Below are 1,145 nucleotides of genomic sequence, written 5' to 3'. Positions count from 1 at the left end.
GGCACCTACCAACAACAGAAGCACCTCAGAAGAAAAGCCTGGAGTTCTACTTCCAAAAAATCTGTAATTGAAAACCCTATACAGTACAGGTAAACTTGGACACATATGGGGTCACCCTGAGTTGAAATTGACTTGACGGTAACTTTTGGTGGTGGTGGTGGTGGTAGTATGTGAGTCACCGGAGTGAGGATGTTTTTTCCCCAATATTAATTTTTTTTGCGTATGTGAAAAAGGAATATACTAAAATATTACTGTTACTCAAAAAGTTCATAGATAATAAAATGCTTGAAAGGAAGTTTATGAGGAATCAAAATGAGTCTGAACTAAGAGAATCTACACTAAGCTCATGAATGCAATAAGGCCTCCAAATTCCATTTGTTTGGGATGGTACTTCAGCATGACTCCTAAACGTATCCAAGAGGAAAAATCTGCAGATTCCTTTAGGTGTCATCAACCCCTCTAAACAGAAAATTGATTTCAGCTATTTACCTGCATTTAGAGATCGCAGGACCAAAGCTAGCAATAAGACGGGAGAAATGACAATATGTTGCTAAGTAGAGCCCCTAAGTCAGTTGGTGAATGTGAAATCTCAGAATGAGAGGAGCAGAGAAAGCAATCAGGAAGTGCCAAAACAAATTAACCTTTTGGGGCTGTTATTACTGATGGAAAGTTGAAGCCTACCGCACTGTGTACACTTGTCAGGTCGGATAGGTGCCCTTTCATAAGTCATAATCAACAACAGCCTGGGAGGAATTCTTTGACTCAGATGCTCTGTGCTGAGCAATATTCTTGAGAAATAGGCAGCTATGTGCCCTCATTCTCATTTTCTCTCCCTCTATATAAAACATAATTTAAAATACCCACATGCTACTTTTCATGCAACCCGGGACCAGAGCAAATAAAACAAGTGGGGCCAATTCCCCTAATGCTAGTATACTAAGCAGAACTTCCAAATAGAGGTGAACACTGATGCTGTCTTCTCTCTCTCTCTAATGAGCAGGTTTTCCCAAAGGTCAGTGGGCAATTATTCAATGGCCGCAGGATTGTCCAACCACAGCCCAAAGTTCAATCTAGTTTCATCAGAAGCATCTGAAAAATTCACAGCAACTAGGAACAATACTCAATAAAAGGCAATCCCTGATATA

This window comes from Trichechus manatus, unplaced genomic scaffold, assembly GCF_000243295.1.
Source record: "Trichechus manatus latirostris isolate Lorelei unplaced genomic scaffold, TriManLat1.0 scaffold00033, whole genome shotgun sequence".
NCBI classification, from domain to species: domain Eukaryota; kingdom Metazoa; phylum Chordata; class Mammalia; order Sirenia; family Trichechidae; genus Trichechus; species Trichechus manatus.
Note: the sequence above shows the minus strand (reverse complement) of the source record.